The sequence below is a fragment of the Ursus arctos genome, unplaced genomic scaffold (assembly GCF_023065955.2).
Source record: "Ursus arctos isolate Adak ecotype North America unplaced genomic scaffold, UrsArc2.0 scaffold_4, whole genome shotgun sequence".
NCBI classification, from domain to species: domain Eukaryota; kingdom Metazoa; phylum Chordata; class Mammalia; order Carnivora; family Ursidae; genus Ursus; species Ursus arctos.
In genome coordinates, this window is record NW_026623056.1 from 33,929,956 (window position 1) to 33,944,159 (window position 14,204).

Below are 14,204 nucleotides of genomic sequence, written 5' to 3' on the forward strand. Positions count from 1 at the left end.
CCTTTCCATCTCCCTACCCTGTATCCCACCCCATCTTATTCTTCTGTGAGCAGAATTAGCCTCAATTCCTTGAACTTGTCTGCAGATGACATTGTTTTGAGGCCTTGTACCAAGGCTGTCTACTGAGGTTTAAACTTACTTGAGGTTATCTCTATTCCTAATAAAGTATGGCTGCCAGGCTAGATTACAGATGTCTGATGTGGTCTGAATATACTGAGGAGAGAGAGGTCCTCCCATCTACTTCCTTCTCTTTCTAGATGATACACTGCTGGCTCATTAAGAAGTTATAGACAGTTAAAGCCGTTAGGACTTCTTCATATGTTCAGGGCTACTTGTAATGAGTATATCTACCCTTTGGGTGGATAGGAAGGTAAGAGTAAGGCAAAGCTGATGATATCAAAGCAAGGAGTTGGAGGAGTTTAAAATAACTTCCCTCTCTTTTCTGCCTTTTCTCTGGGCTTAGTCATAGGTCCTTAAAGTCACATGAACATTCTGACAATTGACCACTTCTTTCACTGGCCCCAAAGGGCCATGGATGGGTTTGTCAAGAGGTGGGTACATTTGCCAAGTGAACTAGAGCTAAAAGGAAGCAACAGTTTGGTGAAACTCTTTCCTGTAACTGTATTTTCATCTATCTGCTAATCCATACTGGAAGAAAGTAACTTTTCTAGTGGCCTTCTGGATGCAAACTGGTCAATTGTTTGGTTTTTTTTTTTTTTTTTGGCTTTCTTTTTTTCTGTGCTCAAAGCTAAATCTTGAAGTATATTATCTATGGGTTAATGGGAATCCTGAATCAGTGACCTCTGATCTTTATCTGGCTCATCTTTTTTATACTTTAGGGTGTCCGAGTTATTCTGATCCAGTTGAAACCTACATCAACTAACATTTTGTGTTTGCCCCAAACTACTCTCCCTTTATGTTTGCCAATTAGCATCTCAAGAAGGAACGCTGCTGTATATTTGAATTTTTACATTCACATTTAATGAACTGTTTCACAGATATTTATAACACAACAGATTCTGTTCTGCTGAAATCAAAGTGGGTGCACTGAAGATGGATTGAAGGCATAATATCACCATCAGGATCAGTAAACATTCATTGAGAATGTACGACATGATTGGTTCAGATTAGAACGAATTTGGGTTCTAATCTGGGGAAGATTTGGGCAAGGCTTCTTCACTGTTGGTGCCGTCTTTAGTATCTCTTCAGTAAGAACCAGAACAACCTATTGAAGATGCTAGGGTTATGTTTGCAAATGTGCATAGGGGAGGTGTTTGAAAACAGGCTTTTATCACCTGCCTAGTTCTTTTACCCATCCTCCATGAAAGAGTTTCAACTACTCAGCTCTTCAAGGAGCAAACTTGTGCCCCTACCAGTGGCCTGTTTGATCTTCACCATCTTTGTCTTCTCTGTAGCATTTGACTTCATTGGTAATTCAGATCTGGAAAGAAAATCGCTGTCTGTTTCACTGCGCCATTCTGGATGATCTTGTCTTTCTGGTCTATCTTTCTCTCACTTGGCCCTCCCACCCTCTAACCATGGGCCTTCTTTGAGACTTAATATTTGATTCTCTGGTATTATGTGCGCTTTTTCATTTGGATTTCTCAGGATTTAACTGCCACTTGAATTATTATATCTTCCAAGTCTTTATTTTCAGCCCTTGAGTACAACATACATTATCAATTACTTGTTAAAATCAAACGTCATTTTTGGGACACCTGGGTGGCTCAGTCGGCTCAGGTCATAATCCCAGGGTCCTGGAATCAAGTCCCACGTCGGGCTCCTTGCTCAGCAGGGAGCCTGTTTCTCCCTCTGCCTGCTGTTCCCCTGCTTGTGTGCAGTCTCTCTCTCTGACAAATGAATAAAGTCAAACGTCATTGTCATTTTATTATTATCTTTACATTAATCCACATATATTTGTTGCTCTCGACTGTAGGTAGGACTTGAAATCAAACATTTCATTTTTTTTTTCCTTTTTTGGCATCCTTATTTCTTCAGTGGTACTCCTATTTTTCAGTCATCCAAGGATATTGGCTTTTTTTCCTAGAAAATGTAAGTATCTACTATATTTCAGATACTGTTCTAGGTACCGGGTAGGTTATGGACTAAAACATGGTCCCTGCCTTAGTGGAATTTGTATCACAGTGAGGGAGTTAGACATTAATCAAATAATCACAAAAACAGACCCTACTATACGTATGAGAATAACGACAAAGGAAAAGTACAGGGAGCCGTGAGAGTGTAGAACAAGGGACCCGACTTAGGCTAGGAGGGAAGGGAAGTCTTCTCTGCAGAAGTGATGTTTGATCCAAGATGTGGATGATGAGTCAGAGATGGAAAGGAACATGCCAGCCGTAAAAACCAGCATTCCTGAAAGTTTTGGGAGTGGGGGTGGCAGAGGAAAGTGCAAGTCAAAGCAACAAAGAAAGCAGCAGCTTAGGTCGACGAAGACTTGGAAGGGAGAGTGGCAAGAGATGAGGCTGAGTCAGTTCACGAAGGGCCCTGAGGCCATGTTAAGGATTTTGGTCTTTAGCCTAAGAACTATTAACAGCATACTAAGTAAGGGAATAACACAATCGCACTTGTATGTTTAGATTACCGTGGTCTGTGGGGATAGAATGGATTAGCAGGGAACAGGCAAACATGGACGTAGGGCCACTGGTCGGGAGGCCGTTAGAGTATGGAGATAAAGTCCAGGCTGGTGGGTACCGAGATGGAGAGAAAATGCTGACTCTGGAATACAAATCCAAACCTCAGAGCCACTATGTCTGAATATACTTCACAGTCAACCAGCCAACATGTTCCCTTATATTGTCCTGTATAATAATACCCTCTGCATCTGTCTTTTCCTTTCTACTCCCGTTCTTGCCATAGAATTCCAGAGCTGTGAACTCATGTCCGAGTTACAGCCATATCGTGTTAGGGGTTGTTTGCTGAGAACTGTTCTTCTGCTCCTCAGTTCCCTACCTTAAACAGGGTCTCTAGGGTCCCAGTAACTTGTTCCTGTCCTAGGACCTATGTCAGCTATGCTGACTGGCTTCTTCTAGGACAAAACCTGTGGATTGGTGTGTCTTAGAAGGCCATGCTTCCAAACACAAATAAGCTCTGTCATTTGGTCAGGCACTTTGAAAACATGCAGATTTCTAGGCTGAATACCCAGAGGTTTTGATTGAGCAATTTTGGGGTGGAACCCAGGAATCTGTGTTTTATGTAGCTCAGATGTCTAAGGATCAGGCCGGTTTGGTTTGCTCGAAGGCACCACTTACCTGCTATTCACATTGTGTTGAAGAGGACATTTTCCAGGGCTAGGCTCTGTCTTCTCTGGGATATCTTCCCCAATCTCGTTCCTCCCCTATCTAAAACAACCTTTCACACTTAAATCTTTATTTGACTCTAAAGCCTTCTGTTTTGTGGTTTTTCTTCCCATTGGGGAATCTCTGATGTCTTCTCGGCAGGCGTAGCCACCTGTGAAGGGACGTGCCATGCCATAGAGGACTGCTCCCTGGTTGGCTGAGTGACAGGGAGGATTTCCTGAGATTCATTATGAAGCAAACCCTATATTTGCAAAGATGAGGTATTGGATAGAGCAAAAGAGGAAACTTAGCAGCAAGAAGATAATCTATTTGAGAATACAGCTCTGTTTCATGTATCTGTCAATTAGATTTGCTTCCTTTTGGTCTTTAGATTAAAAAAAAATCTCAAATAAACATGACTGTGGTGCATCTGTTTTAATGCTTCTAATCTTCTGACTACTAGAGCAAAAAATTAATATCTTCCTTCCTCGGTAGCAGTGAAAACTTAGATACCAATGGAAGGAGAGAAACGAAGAATAGACCTAGTTTATCTCTGGTGGAGGACTGTGTGTGTGTGTGTTTGTATTCACATACATATGTGATTCGCATCAATTTAATATTTTTACGGAACTGTAGCAATAGATCATGTTAGATAGGTGAAAAAATATCAAAATTGGATCCCTGACCTAATATACTTAACTTTATAGGCATAGTGAATTATCAGATATCCATGAGCCAAAGGAATAACGTGAAGGGAAGTTTACCTGGTGTCCAAATGTAGATTCATTACTTTTTAATATTCTCGATCGTCTATTCTTAGAACCATGGGTCTTTTCAAATGTCCTTTAATTTCATCTATAGTCAGTATACTGACAAGTGATTATTGAGCTACGGCAGGTAGCAAGAGAACATGTATTTGCATTCCCTAAAATTGAGTCACTGAAACCCGAATGAGGAACACAGATGAATTATAAATTTAAATTGTGTGTGTGTGTGTTGAAAGGGGGAAGGAGGTGAAACTGGGAGGAGGCGGGAGAATGACTTGCTTCCACTCATAGCACAGAGGAAGATAAATCAACACAGAAGATTAAAAAATGCAAAAACCTTTCCCATTCGCCTCGCTTCCTTGTGGTGTCTTTGAATGTGTTTGGCAGCAGTGGGCCATGTCAGGCCACCTGTGCAGTCAGCAAATTGCTCATGGTATTTAAAGGGCTCCTTTATTAATCTCCTCTAGCAGCCCTTTAGGAAATTGGACGCTTGCTTTGGAATGTCCACTGTATTTTTACATTTCTTGAGGCGTTATTATGTTTTTATTCTGTTTTCTTTTATTTTAGGGTTAAGGAAGATTTTCTTTATCCCTGCAGTGGATAATAAGCTTCTTTCTTATGGAAAACTGTCTTCCTTATGTTGCTGTCATTTTGCATGCGATGTGCAAGGGTAGACAGAGTCTGCAGGTCTTGAAGTTCTGAGGCACCAGTCACATTCTTGTGTGGGCAGGAATAGTTTCATGTGGAGTACATTGTGAATGGCACCCTTGAAGTTGTGTGACAAGGTGGTAGGTACTCAATAAAAAATAGAAATTAATGAATAAGCAACGGACGGATCGAATGCTTTTCATTTTTCAGAGAATTTAGTGTGGTTTATGTTGAGTCCAGATGAAAGAGAAATATACAGACCCTGGATTAAGAGAGACTTGGGTTCAATCCTGGCTCCCTTGTTTACTTACTGTGTGACTGGGGCAAAATTACTTAATTTCTTTGAATCTCAATTTGCCTATCTGTAGAATAGGTAGAGTGAATCTACGTTGTAGAGTTATAAAGAGAATTATGTGTGATTTTTAGAGAAAGCATAATATAGTCCCTGGCATAGTGTAGATACTGAATATTAATAGCGAAAATCCTGATTCTGTGTTTTTCAATCCAACGTTAGTTACGCGGTAGCAGTGAGTGGAGAAAGTAAAGCCTGGACTTAGGACTCAGCCAAAACCTGCCTCTGCTAAAGGCAGGGCTTGTGTCTCTTATGTGTAGCTCTCAGTCTGTGCCTATCCTAAGGATAAACATTGCATGAATTAGCAGATAAGTTACTAGTATGAGCTTGCAATCTATTTCTTTGTTGAAACGTTGAACAGTTACTTGAGAATTCCTGATTCGACCTTGTGCAACAAGAAGGATTTGCATTTTATCAGACACTAGCCTTGCCCTATGATTATGTAGCCAACTAGAAAGAATACACAGTGCAGCGCTGATGTTAAATTCTTAGTGCTCCGCACAGGGATGGCTGGAAGAGCAGGCCCTGTTCTGGCTGGCCCAGGTGCCTGTTCTGTTGATGTTCTGCCACTTTCCACTTTTCTACTGTAATAAATTACTTATCAAGCCTGTAGCCTGCCTTGCAGAATTTATCAAACTTATTTGTTTTTATTATTATTGCCTCCTTCTTGCCACTTTTTTTCATTATTTGTGCCTTTGCTCCTTCTCTGCATTTATTAACTGAATTAGCACATTTCCAATATTGGTTCACATTTAATGAGGTATTGGTATTTTGATGGCAGAAATGAAGAAGTGAGACCCATGGGTGAGAATTTTATTGAACTTCAATGTATTTTATTTTCCAAGATGTGTAATTCACGAAGTCATGATCTGTTGTACAACACGAAGTGATACATACCCCTAACAGTATCTGATGTTTTTATGGCTAAAAATATAACACCAGTAAGGAAATTTCTTAGACAAACTGGCTATATCCTAAAGAGTCAAATTTATGTAACAGAAAAAGAAAAATACCCTATCAGCCACAAAACACTTCAAATACATTAAAAATTATTAGAAATACAAAATTATATTGGAAATTCTTTTGGATTAATTGGATTAAATAGTCTTTAGTCAAGGTTCTTTTGGTGTAAATAATGGAAACCTATCCAAACTGGCTGGAGCAGAAATGAGAAGTTTATTATAAGGACCCATGGGTGTCTCAGAGTTCCCAAGGACAGAAAATGGGATTGCAGCCTGGAAGTAGGAGCCCACCAGAACTGAGGCATAGACACATTTTAAACCTCAAGATCTCTCTCTCTCTCTGCATTTCTCTTACTGTAGTTATTTGTGCTTTCTTCTGCCCAGTTGAAGTCGGCTGTCTCCTAAGGGCAAGCTTAGTTCCCGAGTTCAAATGAAGAGCTTAGACTACCCAGCATGTCTGAACCCCATGTCCAGTCCAGAACCCCTAGGAGAGATAATGTGATTTTTCCAGAGTGTAGGAGTCCTATAGTAAGTACATGGCTGCCTAGAGACCTGAATTGGGTTAGGATGGGATGAGCAGAGGAGAGAAATCTTCAATGAAGTGAGTTTTTAGGATGGTATTTTCTACTATACACTTTGTCTTCATTGATCCTTTTTCGGTACCACATAATGTGGGCACAAAATATTTGTAACTGAAGTATTATGACATTCACCTACTGTTAAAAGGTGACTCTGTATATATGTTTGCCAAAGTGACCTATTTTTTTTCTCTCTCTTTTTTAAAGCGTTATTTATTTATTTGAGAGAGTTCACATGCAAGCCGATGCAGGGCTTGATCTTACCACCCTGAGATCATGACCTGAGCTGAAACCAAGGGTAGGACACATAACTGACTGTGCCACCCAGATGCCCCCCCAGAGTGATATATTAAAGAAACTTTCTGTAGAATTTAAGTCCTAAAAATTTTTATTTGAGAGAAATAGGAAATTATAGAGAGGTTGCATATGTATTATTTTATATTTCTTTGGCTGCCTTTGGGCATGGATTAGATTGTGTTTAATCATCCTTATAAGCTGACTATAGTGGTATCCTTTATTTGATTACTCAAAAATGCTGATTATTTCATTGATATTTTCCTTTTCTCATCTTTATCTGTTCCTTTGTTCCATTTTCTTCTTTACTTTTCTCTTGTCCTATTCTTTCTCTCTCTCTCTCTCTTTCTCCTCTTTTTCTTCACTCTCTCTCCCCTAAGGAATGAAAAGATGTGTGTGGGTGTTGTTGCAAGGGGGAGAGAGGAAAAATTGAGCAATGACAAGTTTGAAAGTAGCAAAATTATTTTAGTAACTCACTGTCTTGGGAGGATACATATTGATGTATAATTTATACACAAATGCAAATAGTCATGTAAATTGGGTGTGTATTTTAGCTCTTAGAAAATGATTGCCCGCACATTGCTGTGCCGTCCTTCCTATGCTTTGGCTTCACACGGCTGCTCTGGAGTCACTAGGAGTCGGAATGGAGAGGATCTGGTATAACTCAAGATGAAATGTGTGGGCTTTGTATTCCCATAAAATGACCAAGGCATGTGAGTGGGATGAAAGGAGAGTGGAGAGAAGTATAAATTAAGAGAAAGACAGGCAAGAGGATGGTGGGGATCATGGGGGAAGATGAGTAAGGGAAAGAGAAGAGGGCCTGAGCAGGCAATGGGGGTGAACCGTGTAGTATGTAGGTAGCTGCCTGGAGGGCATGCACTTGGTCAGGAGAAGGGCTGCTGCTGGCACGTCCAGGGTCTGTATCATTTAGGAAAAGATATCCCCTTGCAGTTCTGTGGCTGCAGAAGAGTCCATTCTGCAACTGGTCTGGGCACATCTGTGCAGGAAAAACTTACATACCGTAAGGGAAGTCCTGTGAATGGCAGGCGCTTGCTTGAAATTTAATTCTTGAATGTGCAGTGTTCTCTCTCACCTCTGTACCTTACACGGAAGTCTGTGTCTTCGCAGAGCGTGGATTCTATCCTTGTCTTACTACAGAGCTTTTATTCTCCTTGAAGGTCTGGTTCATGTATCTTCTCCTCATTGAAGCCTTTACTGATTTGCCCCTTCTAGTTCCCGCCACAGCAGAGCAGATCGCTCAGTAGTGTTATAGCCACAAGTATTCATTGCACATCTAAGCTAGGTGGGGCTCCATGCTAGGCACTGGTGATGAAACAGCCTACAAAACAGACCCAGTTTCTGGGCTTGTGAAGCTTTCCCCACTTGGTGCCACTGCTGAGCCTTTGTTTTTTAAGTACATGTTACTATTACTTATAATACTTACACATTGCTTTGAAATTACTTATGTGTTTCTGTCCCCTATTAGACTGTGAGTCCTTGAGGGCAAGCACTATGTCTTAATCAAGTTTTTATCCTCAGTACCTACGAGAGTGCCTGGAATATCATGGTAACTAAACATACATATGTATAATGAATGAATGCCCTTCATATTTTTCCCTTTTATAAATTTGCAGACTTTGAGCATGTTCTCATTCATTCTTCATCTTCCAACACTTCCGTTTTCATAAAGAAGAGCCTCCCAGGGGAATTATTTAGTGCCTTCTACAGACTTTTTTGTGGTCTACTATTTCTTGAGAAAATCAACCAAAACTAGGTGGTATTAGGATGGGTTCATGTTATTCTACATGGCCATTGTCTGAAACTTCAGGTTTATAAAAATATGCATTATTGGAAATTGTTTAATTTTTCATCATAGGATTCCTTTATCTAGCAAATTCTTCCAGTACATTTGAAATAGGATTCAGTTTACAGAACATTGATTTACAAATTGCTTTATCAGCAATATATCTATTGTTTGAGATATACAACAGCAATATACGGGAGCAGGATGAATAAGTTAATTAAGAACAGGGAGCATAAAACTTTAATCAATAGACATAACAAATAAAATGTACTTCAAACTGGTGTTATGGCTGGGTAAGTGGTAGGGAGAGGGACAGATGAAAATAGATGGGCATGGGTGGTGAGGTATTGGGAGAGGTACACAAAGCAGAAAGGAAAGTTGAAGAAGGGGATAACGGAATGAGAGAGAGAAGAAAATTGAGAGAGTAGGAGTTGAGAGGTCCAAGAAGGGTCAACAGGAGAGAGGTGGGGCAGAGAAAGCTGGGGGCTCTCCATGGACACAGAGGTAAGCAAAACTGGGACAGAGAGAAGGAAAAGGCAGAGGGAAAGAGATCAGCAAAAGGAGAGAGCATGGGACTGAGGTGTGTCCACTTGTTAGGCAAAGCCGTACACTTGCAGGGGCATCTCAGAACAAATATGGGGCTGATGGAATTAATTCTTCATTAATTCATTCATTTGGTGGGCCTTTATGGAATGTGAACCAAACACTGCACTGTTCTAGGTGTGAGGGATACAGTGGTTAACAGAAGATTAAAATCCCTACCCTCTGAGTTCAAATTTAGGTTTCGTGATGGAGATTGCTCTCTAGCTCCTCTGATCTCCAGATACAGCAGGAGAAGGAGGGTCCGCATTCCTCATAAGGTGCATTGTCACTGACTAGCTCTCATACAGTAGGTCTGCCCTGGAGTTAGGCCCTTTGAAACCCTCAGTATCCATGACTCTCTTCTCTTGGGCTAGGACAGTTAGCTGTAGTTGCACAATGGACCCAGAGGAAACTTGTGATAAAATGGACCTACAACAGTCACCAAATGAAAAGTCTTAAGTCTTGCTATTTCTGCTTCCAAGATTTATGTCTCTGTGTGCGTGTATGTGCACAAGCATGCGTGCAGATCGTGCCCTAGAGGCTGTGCCTTTTCTTGGGTACTCGGCCTATGCTTCCTCTCTCCATAAGAACACTGCTGAGAACGCCCAACTTTTGTGGAATCCCCCATCATGGGAGGTCATGGTGGTCTTGGCAGGGATACCAGTCAAGGGGACTAGTGCCACGGCTGGGGCCTAGGAGCCAGGGCTTGGTCATGCATGGGAGTAACCCAGAGTTAGGTCCCCTTGTACGGTGGACCTTGTCCTTGCAAAAGGACAGAGGCTGTGGCCAGCTTTTTTCTCTTCTTTTTACCCACCTGTTAATTCAACCCACCCTCCCTCATCTTGTTAACCTTAGTTTTAATCCCCAGAGAATTGTAGCATATGTAGGGTGAGTATATTAGTTTTCTACGGCAGTGTAAACAAACTACTACAAGTTTAGTGGCTTAAAGCCATACCCATTCATAATCTCACAGTTCCTATGGGCCACAAGTCCAGGTATAGCTGGGTCCTCTGCTCAGAGTCTCACAAGGCTGCAGTCTAGCTGTCTGCTACACTGTGATCTCACCCAAGGCTTCAGATGCTCTTCCAACCTCATGCGGTTATGGGCGGAATTCATTTCCTTGCACCTATAGAATTTATGTGGCTTGCTTTTTCAAGGTCAGTAGGACAGAGCATCTTAAAGGGCTTGCCTGATTAGGTTAGGCCAACCTAGGAGAGTTTTCCTTTTAATTAACTTAAAGTTAACTGATTAGGAACTTTAATCACATTTACAAAATTCCTTCATCTTTGTCATATTCTGTTGGTTGGAAGCAAGGCACAGTCTTGCCCACACTCAAGGAGAAGGGATCACACAAAGGTATGGCTAGTGGGGGCCAGGAATCATGGAGGCCATCTAAGGATTCTGCCTATTAGAGGTGGGGAGAAAATTTCTATTTGATAAATACAGCTGTGGGCTGGTATTAATGCTTTTTCGAGTTGACAAGGGTTTGCAGCTGCCCCTTTCCCAGTAGTCACCCTGATAGATTCTTTGGTGATGTCCCAATACACTTTCCTGTCCCCTCCATCATTGAGGTACTTTCACCTGAGGTTTTCTTGACTCCTCTGAATGCACTTGTATTCCAGCTGTAGCTTATGATGCTACTCAGTCCCCAGACCTCCAGCTGTCTACCTGTCACTCCTCTCTTGGCCAAAGTCCCTTGCCCCTGGATGGGGCTCTCTTGTTCAGGATCTGTGAGAATTCCTTGCTGGCTCAGGAGTAGCCCACACCTGGATCACCGGGAACACTCAGAAATGTTATTTCCCTCACAAATACAGGGAGTGCTGGTTGCCTCCATATGAGAATCTTTGTTCTCATGTTATGAGAGGCCAGCCATAACTTCTACCTTTTCAATTTAAAAGGCATGAGTTATTCACCATGACTCTGCCTACCAAAGTGCAGAGAGAACACAAACTCTCCGAGGGGTTCGGTTTAGGCTCTTTTCCTTTGGCTTGATGTGAGGAGGTGGCATCACCCCACCTGAGGGGGAAATTCGTGATCACATTGCTCTTGAAAAAAAATACTCTCCCAGTTTCCAGCTCTCTACCCTTTTATTTCCAGTTCTTTTTTTCTTCTCAGATTTGGAAGGGGTTGTGGTATCAGTGACAGGACTCTAGAACCAGTACCTTTGAGGTACTTGTGAGGTTTGTGGGAATGAAGAGTGTAAGATGGATGGTCTGTTAGCAGCAAGGAAGGACGGTCAGAGACCAGACAACACAGAGTCATCATACTTCAGAATGAGCAGTGGAAAGTCAGGTGTGCAGAAAGATGTGGCTGTTGCCAGGCAGGGCAACACATTTAAGAAAGCAGTCAAGAGCCAGAGATCCATGGGCAAAGGAGGGCCAGACAGGCAGCAGATGGCACAAAGAGGACCTTGATTCCCAGCCAGTATCTGTTGCAACTAGATATTGCACACATGAAGTAATGGATGAAAGTTAAAAATTAGTAAGAAACAATAATTGTGCCTAAGTTCTTGTATTTCTTTAAAATTTTTACAAATACCCTTTTTGATTGAACTTAAGAACAAAAGTACTGTTAATTACTATAGGACATACACAGGTAAGCTCTCAAAGAGCTTATTGGGGGGGTAAGATAAATATATAAATAACCATAATAAAGATCAAGTATACTTGTCAAGAACCCTCCATCCTGTTTCAGTCTGTTATTTAAGACTTATTCTGAGGTTAAACATATTAATCATAATGAAAATATTCAAACCATGCAGAAAGGCCATCTACCTACTCCACACAGGTAACTACTTTTTTTTTTCTCAGTAGGCCATTTTTAAGAGAAGTTTTAGCTTTGCAGAAAAATTGAGGAGAAAGTACAGTTTCCATGTACTCCTAGTAACTGCTTTTTAAAGCTGGTTTTTATTCTAATCTCAAATCATCACTAATAACTCTCTTTTCTTGATTTATTAATACTAGATTGTATTTGTTGATTCCCTTACATGAAGGATGAGATGTTATTTCACTATATTTTCTCCTGGTCTCTCTTTTCCTTCTTCTCTCCTCAGTTTTTGTTACATTAGTATTTTTTCATTTGCATTTATATTTTATGTTGTAATGACATTTTTTTCTTGCTTTGACTATAGGTTTATTACAAAAATTAAGCCCCTGACTAGCATTTGCAGTGTTATGATTATGCATAGATTATCCATTGTCACACCGGGCTTTAGTGCCTGGCCATAGAAAAGGCAATATCAGCCTGTGTCACTAAATCACCGATGCTCAAAAGAGAGTGTCTTAAGCGTCAAGGTCCACTGGATCATTGTTTAATTTCTTTCCGACTCTCTTCATTTCTTCTAGGTCATATACAGCTACCACAGCTTCTTCTATCTTACATTCTCCCTCTTTTTTTTAAATCTCTTTTTAATTTTGTTGGAATAGCTTCTAACATATTTTTTTTCCACATAGGGCATGTGAAGTTTTGATTCCTAAATGTCAAAAAATGCCTTTATTTTGCCCCCACATGTGCCTGATGGTTTGAATATGTATGGGATTCTGGGCTTAAAAATAATTTTTCTTACAACTTCAAAGATAGTATTTGATTGTGTTCTAGTAATCAGGCTTGTTGATGAGAAGGAATGTGATGCTTTCACTCAGTGAGTTATTCTTTTTAAAGTGCCTGGAAAAGGGCCTGTCATATAAAAATGCTGGGTAAGTGGTTGATAAATAAAACACTAAAAATGCTGTGTGGTCCTTTTGTAAGTGATTATTTACTCTCTGCAACCTTCTAGGATTTCTTTTTTTTATCCTAGGAATTCTGGAATTTCATCATGCTGTATTGCTAATCCCACTTAGCACTTGGTAGAAACTTTTAATCTGAAGATTCTTGTCTGTCTCAAGTTTTGGGAAATTTTGTTTCATTATATTTTATTCACTCATATCCGTTGTCTCTGCTTTAGACTTCATGGAGTTTGTATTAAGTGGATGCTGGACTTGACTTTGACCCTCCGTGTCACTTTCCCCTCCATGTCTTCCCTTTCTTGATCCCTTTGCTTCATCTTTTGGATCAACATAGAGAAGCGATACCTTTCCGATACCTCAGAGCATGCCGATGAGATTTCTGGGTTGCCCTGTGCTTCCTGGACTCCCGGTGCCCCACTGAGGCAGTTGTTTGGTTTAGTCACTGTGGCGGAGCTCCTTTCTCTCTAGGTTTCACTCAGATGTCTAGTGAGTCCTGGTTATTGGGTGAGGCACGTGAATGAAGGTTTGGTTGATTAGATTAATTAGTATATATCCCTGATACAGTTTCCTCTGCAGTTGTGCTGCTGTCTGTCAGCAGGACCTCCTCTCACGGGAGGGCGGTGAGTGGGTGGGCTATGGGCACGCACCTGGAGGTGAGGCAGACGTGTAGTCTGTGGCTGCCCCCGCAGCTGAAGCTAGAAGGGGCTGACTGCAGGGGTGGACGTTCTGAAGGAGAGCTCTCTCCTCCTCCTCCCGTCCTCCTTTTCTTTTTACTCCTTCTTATCCTCCTCCTCCTTATTTCCTTTAGGGTCTGATGTAGAGTATAGAAGTGTGTGAAACTTTGTTTTCCTTCTCTCTCTGCCCCAAATATGCCCACATTGACTCTTCTCCAGATGACTGCCCATTTGTGTTGGGGAGCGGTTTGAAAGCTTCATTCTAGCAGAAAGATTCCGCCCTTTGTGTTCTGTGTACCTGGAGAGGAGTTAGCACTCAGGTGATCTAAAAGGAGTTCTCCAGTCAACTCATCTGATGGCCTCAGAGCCTATTCCTGGCCTTTGTCATTTGTTGGCGCCAAGTTGCTTGGCATGTCTCCCACTTTTCCTGGGAATAACATCTCTTACCTCTGGTGTTTTGGGTGGTGATTATTCTGGGATTCCTCAAACTTCCTGATGCCCTGATTGCTCTCTTATGTGCTATGC